Source organism: Eublepharis macularius, chromosome 1, assembly GCF_028583425.1.
Source record: "Eublepharis macularius isolate TG4126 chromosome 1, MPM_Emac_v1.0, whole genome shotgun sequence".
In the NCBI taxonomy this organism is placed as follows: Eukaryota; Metazoa; Chordata; class Lepidosauria; order Squamata; family Eublepharidae; genus Eublepharis; species Eublepharis macularius.
In genome coordinates this window covers 211,813,059-211,827,767 of record NC_072790.1, presented here as the reverse complement: position 1 = coordinate 211,827,767, position 14,709 = coordinate 211,813,059, and positions in this window count along the sequence as shown.

The following is a 14,709-nucleotide window of genomic DNA, read 5'->3' as shown; positions in this document are numbered from 1 at the left end:
AATGCTCTGTGCAGCCAATCCCCTTTTAAAATACCCCGGCTGTGGAAAGGGGAGGGGATTCACAGTCCACCCCATCCTCCTCCTGTCCCTTGCCTGGCTCCTCCACTGCCTGGAGCCCAGACCAGTCTTTCCTCATCAGCCTCTACCTGACTTTTAAAGGCCAGCTGAAAGATGAGGTAGGTCCAATTCACAGTTTCCTGGCTCTCACAGGAGGACAGGCCTTCCCCCTAGAGCAGGAGTACCGATTGAGTGGTAGCTCTAACTTCATACTTCCGTGTTTCAACCCCTTCCTAGTTTGCTTTAAACCCATAGTTGTCCTCCTGATCCCTGTCTCTCTGATGGGTCATATCTGTGTTGGCCCCTTTGCTGGCCAAGAAGCCAATACGGTTCCCTCCATGGCTGGAATATTGTCACCCAGTGGGGTGACCAGCTGTGCGTTCAATGGCTCATCTCTGCCCCTCCTGGCTGGGAGGGGGAACTGATTTTGGCATACCCAGTTGGGATTTATGGAGAATTCTTCTATGTTGACCAAACTTCCAATGCTTCAGGTAATTTGCAAAACCCACAAAAGAACATGAACTCTTTGCAGGTCCCAAACTGTAATTTCTAAAGCCAAGGTATAACTGCTAAAGATTGGGACAAAACAGTAATTGAGGCATATGGGGGACTAGGGGAATGAATGGGCTGATCAATAGGTTCATAGACTTTGAAATATTTGCTGTTGCTGCAAGACACACGTAGAGTAAAAATAAATTTGCTTAACACTGCAACTTTTATGACTAATCTAAAAATGACAACTGCCCTAGGTGACAGTTATCTGATTGTATTTTTCAGGACTGCTTCCATCTGTGCACACACTCAGGGCAAAGCTACAAGTGACAAATGACACTTGAACGGCAAGTGTATTTCTCCCTGTTCACTTGCGCTCCACTCAATCCACTTGCCATTCAAGTGTCATTCGTCACTTGTAGCTTGCCCCTCATGGAAGATGTGTATTCCTACTACTGTCACATTGTCCCTCTATGGATCTTGCATTTTATTTCAATATCAGAAGTTCGGCTATGTAGGAGATGTACAAATTGTGTATTTTTGCTATACATGTTCTGTAAGGTTTTTTATTATAAGAATAATCTTTTCATCCTGCCGTGACTTAAAACCAAGATGGCTTATGTAATATAACATCTCATATAAAACCTTAACCCAAACCAACACAACTATGTTAAATGAACAGCAGGATTTGGGTCCAGTGGCACTTTAGAGACTAACACAGCTACCCACCTAAAACTATACTATATGAAGAATTCCTGCTGCAATGAACTTTCTGAAAGCTCAACTTCTAGATTCCAAGTTCAAATAAATTTCTAGAAAGTAAAAGCTTGAAACTCCTTTGAAACCTCAACAAAGAGGTTCCCTTCCTCACTTCAATGGGAAATGAACTCTAGAAGACAGAAGCTGCCACCAAGAATATTCTGTTTCATGCCATTGTATACCTAAACTCACGGCAAAGCAGCACTAGCAAAAAGGGCTCAATCTTAATCTCAAAAAGCTTTAATAAATAAATATAATAGGGGGAGGAATAGCTTAGTCCTTCAGATTCCCAGGCTCCTAGTTTCACATTCTAAATTGGGGTGCTTTGCCCTTTATGCAGGGTCGGCATGCTAGTGATTTGTGGCCCAGGTGGGTGCTGGTATGTTACTGCTGCATACTGAGAAGCCTGCAATCTGGTTTAGAAGAGATGCCAGATTGTAAGATGCTGCCCAGATAAATTTGTTACATACACTCAAGAGTCATGATTGACTCACACCAGGGCTGAATCCACATTACCTCTGCGCGTCCCGGTGTTGCACTAAATGTTCGCTAAACACCCGGAAGTATAGCGTCTTTCTAGTGTGATTCAGAAATCGCGCTTGAAAGACGCTATACTTCCGGGTGTTTAGCGAACATTTAGTGCAACACCAGGATACGCGGAGGTAATGTGGATTCAGCCCAGGTTGAAATTTCAACATGGAAGGGAATGAGTGAAAAGGTCTCCATTATCTTTTGTGTAGTCTCAAAATTCACATGCTTATGCTGACAACAGATGACAGGAAACTCAGCATGGCTGAAAGGCTACAGAAAATTGTAACATGCTAACAAGGTCTTCCTTTTTTCAAGGAAATAAAAGGATGCAGCTCACATTCATAGAGTGGGTGAAAAACATCCTAAGTGAAGGGTGGTGTCGATGGTACTGGTGTTAGATGATCTAAAGCAGCAAACTGCCCAACAGACAAATGTGTGAATAGTTTGCTGTGCAGATAAATCTCCAGTGGTGGAAGTTCTTCAACGGAGGGACTGCATTTCCTTCACAGCTTTCTAACTTGGATCCCTCCATTTGTTCTCCAGATTGAACGCTAGGAAATGACAGGTGGCAGTGCTATTTTGAATACTATCAATTGGTGTTTCTCCCACTTAACAAGAAGGAATAAGTTGTTGTTGCAAGCTGTGCAGATGGAATTTTCAGCTCAGGATGTCAAGCTCTCCATTACATGAATCAGGAACCAACTGCATATTTCATGCCAATGGCAACCAAGATACAGTGAAAACTTAACAGATGGATTTAATTCTGACTCATAGCCTGTAAAATATTTATCCCAAATGTATAATCCTTTTTTTCAAATGGTTTAGTAGAAGCTTGCTAGGCGAGAAGGGGGGGTGGGGTTCAATCATTTCCTTTTTTAGAAAAAAAAAGTCCACATCAATGATAGGTTGTCAGAACTTTTAACCGTCAGTTTATTCCATACAGAAACTGTTTTCAAACCTTCCAAAGCTCTGCATTGTTACTGCTGGAGCCAGAGGGCACTTTCATAAATACTTGTCTTTTTCTTTATAGTGTCAGAAAATCACTAAAAAAAATTAGAAATCACTGACAAAAGAGGGCAGCAGCCATATGCAGTGGAAAGCATACATCTCTTGTATATAGCCCCATAATGCTCAGAGACAGAGGGAAAGTTAATATTGCTAGTCAATGCCACGTGAACCTGTGTAGGTTATTCCAGGTAGCTCTCTACAATAGGCTTTAGCCATAGGCAATGAGATCCTCATTCAAACTTTGGAGCCACTGCCAACATAGGTCTTTACTTGTGAAGAGCTCCAGAAAAAACTTTCCAGAATGGGTGTCTGGACAACAGACTAGCAGATAAGATTCTATGTTAGAAGCTGCAAAGTAATGTATAATCGATCAATCAATATCACAGTTGTATGTTCTGAAACAGCAAACAGGTCAAATTCACTTTTTGTAATTATTAATAAAGGGAATGAACTAAGTAGCAGTATAATAATGGCCCTCCCCAATCTCATCCCATCTTTGAATCATAAAATAAAATTCTTTCTTTTATTTCAGACCATATCATGGCAATGGGCTCTCATCCCAGCTAGGTTCCCTTGGATTCCTGGGCTCTGGTAATTTATACTTGTGTCTTCCGCCCTACCCAGGCTTGGGCTATGGGAGCAATCACTATTAGAAAATATATTTTGAAATAAAACCTTTCTGAAACCATGTGATGTTGCTCTAAATAAGCAAGCAGTTTTCCATTTTTAAAGGTCTACATGATAAGCCGCAGGGCTTTTTTTCTGGGAAAAGAGGTGGTGGAACTCAGTGGGTTGCCCTCGGCGAAAATGGTCACATGGCTGGTGGCCCCGCCCCCAGATCTCCAGACAGAGGGGAGTTTAGATTGCCAGTGACGCAGAGGGCAATCTAAACTCCCCTCTGTCTGGAGATCAGGGGGCGGGGCCACCAGCCATGTGACCATTTTCAAGAGGTTCCAGAACTCCGTTCCACCACGTTCCAGCTGAAAAAAGCCCTGATAAGCTATGAATTGTCATGAATCCTTTGCCTACAGAAAGAGATACATCTTGAAATGCTCCAACGGTTGGGTGCAGGTGATGGAAAGCCTTGTGTCACTGGGGACTCTTTTCCCCATTTTGAAATGGGCTTCATAATAGTGGATATGCACAGATCCTTTTCTGTAGTTTTACTGGAAACTATTCCAGGCAAGCGTGTGAGGTTGTGACACTCATCACCACTGATGTCACAGGCACTATTCAACAGATATGCCATTGCAGCAGTGACCCTTGCATCAAATTTGTGCTACTGGCTCACAGGCAGTGTTCAAAGCATCATAACATCCTGCTGTTTGATTAGATAGAGTATCTTTAATTCCTTTATTTTAAAATATCTATTTATATATTATTTTAATGGCTTTTTCCAAGGTGCTTACAGCAGAATATATTGGTCTCCCCTCCTCCATTTCATTGTTACAACAATTCAAATTTAAGTGGGAAGCAGAGATTGGTAGGAAGTATTTTATGGCAGTAAGATTTTACACCAGTGCAAAGAAATAGAAGAAAACAACAAAAAAGGAAGAACAAGAGATCTGTTGTACAAGATCCAGGAAATCAAAGGGAAATTTGGATGGATCAGAATGCTGAAAGATCAACACAGAAATACAGTATCTGTTCAGGACAAAATAAAGGAAAGATGGAAACGGTATACTGAAGAACTATACAGAGAAGATGGAAAGATGACAGATACCGTCGAAGAAAAATCTTTTGACGAAGAACCAGAACTCTTAGAAAGTGAAGTAAAAGCTGCACTCAAAGCAATTGGGAGAAACAAAACGCTTGAAGTAGATGGAACACCAATAGAGCTATTTCAAACTACAGAAAATTAGTCCATCAAAATCTTAACAAGAATCTGTCATCAAATATGAAAAGCAAAACAATAGCCCACAGACTGGAAATGCTCAGTCTACATTCCAATTCCAAACAAAGGGTGCAGCAACTATGGGACTATTGTGTTAAATTCCCATGCGAGTAAAGTGATGCTCAAAATTCTACAGCAAAGTCTCTTACCATATATAGAACATGAAATTCCACATGTTCAAGCTGGGTTCAGAAAAGGAAGAGGTACTAGAGATCACATTGCAAATTTATGATGGCTACTGGAACATACCAGGGAATTTCAGAAGACAATCAGCCTGTGTTTTATAGATTACAGCAAAGCTTTTGACTGTGTGGATCATGAAAAGCTATGGATAGTATTAAAAGAAATGGGGGTGCCAAAACATCTGATTGTTTTGATGAACAACCTGTACTCTGGACAAGAGGATACTGTTAGGACAGAATATGGGGAAACAGAATGGTTTCCAATTGGCAAGGGTGTCAGGCAAGGATGCATATTATCACCCTACCTGTTCAACCTCTATGCAGAGAATATGATAAGGAAAGCTGGATTAGATTTAGAAGAAGGTGGAGTGAAAACTGGCAGAAGGAACATTAACAATTTGAGATATACACGTGACACCACGTTACTAGCAGAAAATAGTGAAGGCTTGAAATGACTAAGTTTAAAGGAAAAAAGCATCAGAGCAGGATTACAGCTGAACATCAAGAAGACAAAAGTAATGACTACTGAAGAATCACACAATTTTAAAGTTGACAATGAGGAAATTGTTCAAGATTTTCTGTTCCTTGATTCAATCATCAACCAAAAGGGAGACTGCAACCAAGATAGAAGAAGAAGAAGAAGAAGACTTGGAAGAGAAGCCATGAAAGAACTAGAAAAGATCCTTAAAGATAAAGATGTCTTTCTGGGGACCAAGATCAAGATAATTCAAACGATGGTATTCCCCATTACTATGTATGGCTGTGAAAGTTGGACAATGAAGAAAGCTGAAAGGAAGAAAATTGATTAATTTTAAATGTGGTGCTGGAGGAGTTTTGCAGATACCATGGACAGCCAAAAAGACAAATAATAAGTAGGTTCTAGATCAAATCAAAACTCCCTAGAAGCTAAAATGACAAAACTGAAGCTATCATAGTTTGGTGACATCATGAGAAGACAAGAGTTTCTGGGAAAGTCAATAATGCTAAGAAATGTGGAAGGCAGTAGGAAAAGAGGAAGACCCAATATGACTTAACTCAATAAAAGAAGCCATGTCTTCCAGTTTCCAAGATCTGAACAAGTCTGTTAATGATAGGACGTTCTGGAGGTCTTTTATTCATAGGGTTGCCATAGGTCAGAGGTGACTTGACGGCACATAACACACGCACATTTTATAGTAAGGGAACGTATAGCAAGTTTGGCCAGAGGAATGAAACATAAGAGTTAACTCACACTCTCAGGATTATCGTCTCTGAGGAACAGGTCCACCTCTGCCCTTCCAAGTTTTGAGGGCTGGACAAACCAAAAGATGAGACACAGGGGCACATGGCTAGGTCCCTGTATTTCTGGGACTGTGGCAGAGAGCCACCTCTCTCCCTTGGACCAATGACACCTCAGGGGTACATGAACAAGCATTTCCCTCCACAAGCCACTTTACCAATAATAAAAATATTCCAAGATATAGATTAGAGGCTTGCTGGATACACATTCCAATTTGGGTTTAGGACCATTTGGCTCTGGCTGTCTCAGAGGCTGGAGCAGGATCTTCCATCAAGGAAAAGGCCACCGCTTAGTGGATGCTCCACTGCTTGTTCTGAGCTTTCCCAGGTCATCCACCACACTAAAATTGCCACTCTGCCCCTGCAGTGCATCTAGGAATTTGACTACCCATTCCTGCAAATAAACTTGCATTTATTTTAGCAGAGCAACTCTCATTCCTAACATGATCTATCTCACAGGATTGTTGTAAGGATAAATGGAGGAGAGAATGTTGTAAGCCAGTTTGAAGTAAGCAAGCAAGCAAGCAAGCAAGTAAGTAAGCTTTGCTATCCCAGGGTCTTGAGACACTCTAACCATTTCAGGCAACTTCCAACAAACTAAAACAAGAAAAACTGTAACATTAAAAATATCATTACAAATAAATACAATAAAATCAACAGCAGCAGCAACACAAGGCCATAATGGCCGCTCAGGAGCCATAGATATTCTGGAAGAGAGAAAAGCCTTAAGACCCAAATCTCACGAGGAATGCTATTTTACTTGGAGAATATAGGTAAAATCTTGCCACAGGTGTCTTCACATTATGTGATGTGGGCACATGGAGTAGGGACCACCAATCAGGACATAGGAAGTGGCTGGGCCTGTACAGGGTGAAGATGTCTCTGATGTGCTTGCTCTGACCCTAAGCATTAAATGTACTAAGGTCTGTGGGTTCCATATCTAGAGTAAAGGAGAATCTCTATACAAATAGACATGGGTCCTCCCAGTTAAGACACACAATGAGCAGCAAGAGAGCCATACAAGAATCTGAGGCCTCCTCCCAATCTTATCAAGCACAAGGTGAGCACCTTAGGATGAAAACAGAGGCAATATCAGAAGATCAGGAGGGTTAGTTTTGAATGACTTGACAGCATTGAAACAAAAAAAAAATCTTTCCAGGGACAAGCTATGGGGAAAAAATTCTGCAAGTTTTCTATTGCATTTTTATGCAAGGAATTCAGCTTTTAAAAACATAATGCCCACTGAGCTCTCAGTGTCCATTTCAGAGGTTCCTATCCTACCACAGCAATGCCTGTTTTGGCTTGGGAGGCCAAAACAACCTTTGTAAAGGTCCCATCCCCCTTCTGTCACGACCCTTGATAAAGAACGGCCCACTGGAAAGAGGACTGGTGGCAGCATTCAGAGACTCACCATCCACGTAACTGAGCTCAGATTGGTGGCAGCCACCACTGCAAATGGGCCATGCTTTTTTCCAGGGAGTGGAAAATGGTGTGTGTGGGGGGGGGTAACTGAAGATGTGGGGGCAGATAAAGGTAGGTTTGCTGATGGGTGGGAAGAACAGAAGGAAGCAGGAAAAGATGAGAGGCTATAGGGGTTGCAAAGGAAAGAAAAGAGGAAACGGTAGGTGATACAGGTGAAAATGAGATCCCCCAGTAAATCCTTGTGGTTTCCTAAGTTGTAGTTATAGTACTAGAAAACAGAGCTCACATCACAATGACAATTGCCATCGTCAGGGAGTTGCTTACAATTCTATCATTACTTGTATGTTTATATGTTATAAGAATGCAAGACACGAGGTAGGAGCAATGTGCTATGATGAACAGCAACCTATACTGAGTTCTGAGTAAAAATGCATGGATCAGCTGGTGGCAAGTCTAAAAGCAGTCTTTTTTAACAGCAGATTTCCCCCAGATTCACACATTCATTTTAAATAAAGCTTGCACTGGTTGTAATTCAGATCAACTGAAAATGTAATTTCAGGGATGATTCACAGAGTTAAATTTTTATTCTTTTGTGCCTTTCAGTTCTGGCATGTAATAGTGTCATCAAAGTTTTTAATGAGAAAAATTATCTTTTCTGCCTTATTTTTTTATGCAGCAGAGAATGTTGGTTTGGTGCATGTTCGCATAGAGGCTGCAGTGACAAGGATGAATATTTTTTTTCACCCACACACTCTTGTCAAAGACTGTGTCATGCCAGGATAATCTGCCCGATATACTATTTAAAAAAAAGAAACAAAAAGGAAAAGAAATTTCAATGTTTTAATTGAAATATTTAGCAGAAGTCTTGCTAGCAAAGATGAAAGAGCCCTGACATGTCCTAGACAGAAACAAAAAGTGTTCTGGAACAGGTCAGTATTATCAGATGTTCAAAAAGAACCGTTGCCATGAAACAGATTTGCATATTATTTATCTTTCTGGTACATTTGTTTTGTCAATGGAAGGAAACAAATGTTGCTTGCTCATCCACAGTTTTGGATGAATAATTTGGTGGTGGCCAAGCTTTTGGCAAATTTATTTTCATTCAATTCCATTTTTGTTCTATCCAAAAGGCTTTGAACAAGCCTCCATGTTTAAGAACTACATTCTTTAAAAAAGCAGTTGCATTTTCCATGGACGCTTTTGAAATAGCCATTGCCCTATAGCAAGTATTCTGGAAACTTGCAGTTGCTATGCATATTAATTTCTGAAGGTTACTGGCCTGAGACTGGAGTTGTCTTCTGTAGCCACAGGGCAGCAAACCATGGCAGTAGAGTTCTGCCTGGAAGGGAGGAGGAAGTGGGCTTTCAGCTGTTAATCCATCCCCCTTCCTTTGGATTGGTGGCTGAGACCAGATTGCTCTTCCCTGTCATGTATGACTGTACCCATTCATTCATGCCAATGTTAATTCTGATGCTTATGTTCTAATGCCAATTATGGCACACATAATCCTGGTGTAACTCAGTTTCCTGTTGCTAGTATTCTGATGGTTTCTCAGGCTTTCACAGGTGGCTATCTGTTGAGCTCAACTATTTACGACCTTGGACTTTCCCTCGGACTATCTGTAATTTTCCCATGTTACCATTCTTGTCAAACTTCTACTCGAGCTACTTAGAGGCTTACCTTACTCCTAAGAAGACTTTTGAAAATGAATATGGAAAAGAACTGATTTCTGAATAAAAGTCATTTAACCAAGGGCCGTGAGGAGACAACAGGAATGGGAATGGCACCTACTCAACGAATGAGAAAACGTAAGCGCACCAGGTCGATAACTGGAACGAACGAGGAGTCAGAGTGACCCGGTATCTCACCACGTACAGGGGACCGTGCATGGACCGTGCCGCAGGAAAGGAGAGGGGCAAATCTGATGACTTCTGAGCAGTTCACAGATGACCAAAAGAGTTCCTATTTCCAAGCCAGTCTCAGTAACAGCCACAGGAATGGGGGGAAGGAGTATCTTACCATGTTTCCAGCTAGCACCAAGCATACCACCTCAGGGAGCAGGAACTGTACCCGATGGGAGAGCACAGTCGCTGTCAGTTCCCCAGGTCTCAAGGGGCACCGAGGCGCAAAATACCATAATGGGGATGAGGGTGCAAACAAACTCACCAAGTCAGCCTCCCCGAATGGCTCTTATGAGCTCCATATTACCACCCCAGGGTGGACTGAGGATTCCCCAGGGGGGACCCTAAATGGGAGGGGCCCCACAACCTTCAACTATACCTCTGATCATGAGAGGCGCAGGAGCGCCTGTCACCAAAACGGGGATGAGAGTGTCAAGGAGCCTACCTGTGCAAGCGCAAACCAGCACAGGAGCATCGGTTGCAACCAGTAGGATGAGGATGCCTCAACCAGGCCAACCACAAAGAACCCCCATCATTGCCCCAACGGGGGCAGGAGTACAAATTGGACAGACCCAGATGAGAGGTCCCCAGGTAAACGTCTCCCCAGGGATGCATGTGGGACTCAGGCAAGGAGGGGGTCCCCCAGTAAATATGCCACAGGGAACTCAAGGAACCTGAGCCCAAGGCTTTCAGCCACAAATCGTGGGGATTCCGCAAACTGCCCCACTAAATGTATTGTCGAAGGCTTTCACGGCCGGAGAACGATGGTTGTTGTGGGTTTTCCGGGCTGTATTGCCGTGGTCTTGGCATTGTAGTTCCTGACATTTCGCCAGCAGCTGTGGCTGGCATCTTCAGAGGTGTAGCACCAAAAGACAGAGATCTCTCAGTGAGAGATCTCTGTGAGATGCCAGCCACAGCTGCTGGCGAAACGTCAGGAACTACAATGCCAAGACCACGGCAATACAGCGCGGAAAACCCACAACAACCATTGCCCCACTAAACTTTGTGCCAATTGGGCAACCACAGTATGGAGGGGTTCCGCAAGTTGCTCCAACGAGCATAGGAACAAATGAAGCCTACCAGGTACCTCGCGGGGCGCCGGGACATTGGCAACAATACCCCTGGGGGGGCACTGATCCCACAAGCTGGGGCTCAAGCACCCGGATGGCCACAAGGACATTTGCAACCACCTCCCTTGTGGGGGGGGGCAATCCCACAGGCGGTGGGACACCGAGGAGCACCGGGATTGCTGCAAGGTTTGTCCCAAGGATGGTTCAAGTTGGAAGCCACCTTTGATGGAAACCGTTGAAACCTGGGTTTCTTTTTAGTGCAAGCCATGGAATTTTTCCATGACTAGGGACATTTATTTCCTTCGGAGCAAAGTCAGGTGAGTCACTTGGGATCATGGATGACGGGGGCGGCCGCAGAATGGTATGTCACCCTGTATAACATGGGAGCACCTGAGCTATATGATTTAAACGCTTTTGACAATACGCTCAGAGCTCAATTTAATGACCCCTTAGAAGGAGAAAGGGCCAGAACAAAACTCAGAACCATTAACCAGGGGTCTAGAGCTGTCAGAGAATATGCGGACAAATTCAGACAGCTAGCAACCAAAGTGCCAGGCTACCATGAAGAAGTAAAAATTGAACTTTTGCGTAATGGATTAAATGCTGATTTGCTGGATAGAGCACTAATGCAAGATGACCCACCACAAACCCTTTTAGGCTAGATCCAATTAGCATGTGAGATCAAAAATAGAACCCAAGTTGTAAAACTTGTTAGAATGCAACAGCAAGCTGGGGCAAAGAGACCAACCACAGCAGACAGGGGACGTACTGCACTAGGTCCAAGAGCCTATCCCTCCCACTAGAGAGAAGCCCGATGGAGACAGGGACTATGCCTAAGCTGTGGGGGTAGGGGACATTTTGCTGCACAATGCCCTGTGGGACCGATGCAAGGGGGGGAAAGCCAAAACATACCCAAACCCGCTGATCCCCCCAAACCGCCAAATCAAAAAGGGGATGCTAAAAAGGGAAACCCGGAGACTGGATTGGATGTCGAGGAAACCCCGGAAGTTACTGAAATACCCTCATCAAAAGAGGCCGAGGAGAGTCTCACCCCACCGACAGGAAATGAGGAAGACCTGCCGTAAGAGGGTCCTGATGGCAGGTCTCTAAAGAATCCAAAAACCCAAAGGTGAGAGAAAGAGGGGCCATACTGTTTATGCCAATAACTTTACTAAACTCGAAAAGGGGGACTTATGTGTGGGTGCAAGCGCTGATAGACTCTGGATGTTCACAGGATTTAATCTCGCCAGCACTAATAAATGGACTGGCCTTGGAAGTAACTGAACTCAAAGACCCTATAGTGTTTGAACAAATGGATGGGTCTAGTATGCACCCCGCACAACATCAAACAGAACCTACGGCTACAGGAATGGGAGACCATTGGAAGAATCGAACATATATAAGTCAGTGATGTAGCCAAATACCCCTTAGTACTGGGAAGTCGTTGGCTATGAGATCCCGATCCATACATTAAATGGTCCACTGGGATGATAGTCTTCAAAGGTGATCGTTGTGCAAAGCATGCATGGACTAAAGTGTGGGGGAAGGAGGCACCCTCCCTGTTAGAGACTGTGCTGTTAACTTCAGAAGAGGAAGGGGTCATTCCCTCTGAATACTCTGATTTAAAGCAAGTGTTTGATGAAAAAGAAGCAGACAAGCTACCCACTCATAGAAAAACGGACTGTGCTATTGAACTTATTCCAGGGGAAAAGTTGCCTAAAGGTAAATTATATTCAATGAACCCAGCCGAGTGGAAGGAACTGAGAGCGTTCACTGATAAAAACTTGGAGCGGGGATTCATCCACCCCGCTAGTTCCGCCCATGCGGCACCTGTGTTGTTTCAGAAAAAGAAAGACGGGGGGTTAAGACTGTGTACAGATTTTCGTGGTCTAAATGCGGTCTCGATGTCAAATGCATACCCCATTCCCTTGATTAAAGACTTGCTCAGTGTAGTGGCGCAAGGAAGGGTTTTTTTGAAACTGGATTTGAAAGATGCTTATTTCCGAGTGAGAATAAGGGAGAGGGATGAATGGAAAACGACATTCAATATGCCCCTCGGCCAATTTGAGTACCTTGTCATGTCATGTAACTCAATTTCCTGTTGCTAGTATTCTGATGGTTTCTCAGGCTTTCACAGGTGGCTATCTGTTGAGCTCAACTATTTACAACCTTGGACTTTCCCTCGGACTATCTGTAATTTTCCCATGTTACCATTCTTGTCAAACTTCTACTCGAGCTACTTAGAGGCTTACCCTCGGACTATGATATGTCTTTCTTCTTAGTGGCGCAGCGTGATAGCACAAATATGCAAAATGTTCTCACACCGAAAAAGCAGCAAGGGAGTGTTTGGGAATTGGGAGGGGGAAGAAAAGCAGAGTAGAAAAGAGATGTAATTTTCCCATGTTGCTATTCTTGTCAAACTTCTACTCGAGCTACTTAGAGGCTTACCTTACTCCTAAGTAGACCTTTGAACTTGAATATGGAAAAGATCTGATTTCTGAATAAAAGTCATTTAACCAAGGACCTGTGTCTTGCTATAATGATCCAGGGCCATATCCTGTCATCCAGAGCCTGACATTCTCCTTGCCTTTGCAGACACAAGGCAAATATATCAGTTTACTCTGTACACTTCAGCCAAAGTGTCACCAGTCAAGTTTAAAGGATTGGGTTGTCCCACTCTAATTTGCACTATAGTACAATTCAACATAATTCACAGTACTTGAGGGTTAGCCTCTAGTTAGAGAGGGAAGCAAGACTGCAGATCTTACTTGAAATCGCACAGCCACAGACTTCCTGTACCTAATTCTGTTCAGGAGTTCCGTGAATGATGAATTCTATTGCCTGTGACACTTGTGGAATGTTTTCACATGATGCTGAATGTGGTTCCATACTAAACAGTACTCAGTAAACTCTGCATAGAATTACAATGTGAATTTATGTGCAGCAGTTATCAAAAATGGCACAATTCCTTTATGAATTTTCCACTACTTTAGGGGTGGGTGGTCCCCTAACCACTGACAGTGAGATGAGATGATACCCTTGAATGGACTGGTTAGTCTTTAAATTACTAGAAGTGAGCTTTCAGATTACACTATCTTCAAGTTTACATGTACAGAAAAAAACCTGAAAACAAAAAAAGCAAGCTGTTTCATGACATTTGAACCAGGTCAGTCCTTTCTAGAACTGAAGAACAGTAAAACTTGAGCAGAGGTTATGTTAGCTGGATTTCAATAGTTTTGTTTTGTTCAAGGAACACAGGCTATAGTTTATTGTTGTTCAGTGAAAGTTATGTTCGATTCAAGGCAACACTTTACTTGCTTGGAGATTCTGAGATAAGAGGCATGGAACAATGAGTCACATAATTGGTACAATTAAATGACTACATTCTTTTCCATAATGATGTCCTAGTGAATTATTTTTGCCCAAAGGACAGTAGTAGCTGTTCCAGAACTGTCAACATAATCTCTCTAATGCTGGTCCCATAAAGGTTGCTACTGGATTGCCCAGTGAGAATCCGAAGTAAACAATTAATTACTGTAGAAGTGTGAGCATTAAGAGATAAGGCAGCACTTCCAGGGGCAGCTCTAGCAGTTAAGCAGTGGGAAAGGACCACACATACTTATTTAAAGAGGAACTGTTCCCCAGTATCCATGTATGCAACAACTTATGTTTATATTGCTATGTTACCTGACCGAGAGAGCAGTCCTGCAAATCAACAAGCACTTGAAGGGTCATAGTTCTCCCCTGGCTCTTTCTCCCTTTCCTCAATTATTTCAGCATAGCCTTATTCTCAGGTGTGGTGGTCCCAAATGATTAAATTTCTAAAACCAACAGACAAACCAATCATACCACTGCAAGAAAGAGAAGAAGGGAGGTGGTGAGCTGCCCCTCACTGGCAGTTTTCAAAAGGAGGCTGGATGAATACTTGTCAGAGATGCTTTAGGCTGATCCTGCACTGGGCAGGGGGTTGGACTAGATGGTCTGTATGGCCCCTTCCAACTCTATGATTCTGTAAGAACCCCCACCTCAACCTTGCCTAACAGGAAATCCTGCCTCAACCTCCAAATGTGTACACAGAAGGGCTGTGATTTCCAGAAGTAAAAGAAACTTAAGAG